The following is a 254-nucleotide window of genomic DNA, read 5'->3' on the forward strand; positions in this document are numbered from 1 at the left end:
TCAGGGATCACTCCAAAATCTTCGAGTGATCCCCGAGGTCACTCCAAAATGAGTGAAAATGAAAATTTTCACTCAAAATTCACTCCAATTTCACTCTAATTTCACTCTTTTTTGTGTTCACTCCTTTAAGAGTGAATATTTTCACTCGATTTTTTCTTAGAGAGAAGGGATAAGGATTTCTCTGAGACTGACTTTGAGATCTTATTGCCCAACAAGGAAGTACCGTGGGTAATGCATTGCGGACTTACTCTATT

Source organism: Diadema antillarum, unplaced genomic scaffold, assembly GCF_040938485.1.
Source record: "Diadema antillarum isolate AM-2024a unplaced genomic scaffold, OU_Dant_1.0 seq00000049_RagTag, whole genome shotgun sequence".
NCBI lineage: Eukaryota > Metazoa > Echinodermata > Echinoidea > Diadematoida > Diadematidae > Diadema > Diadema antillarum.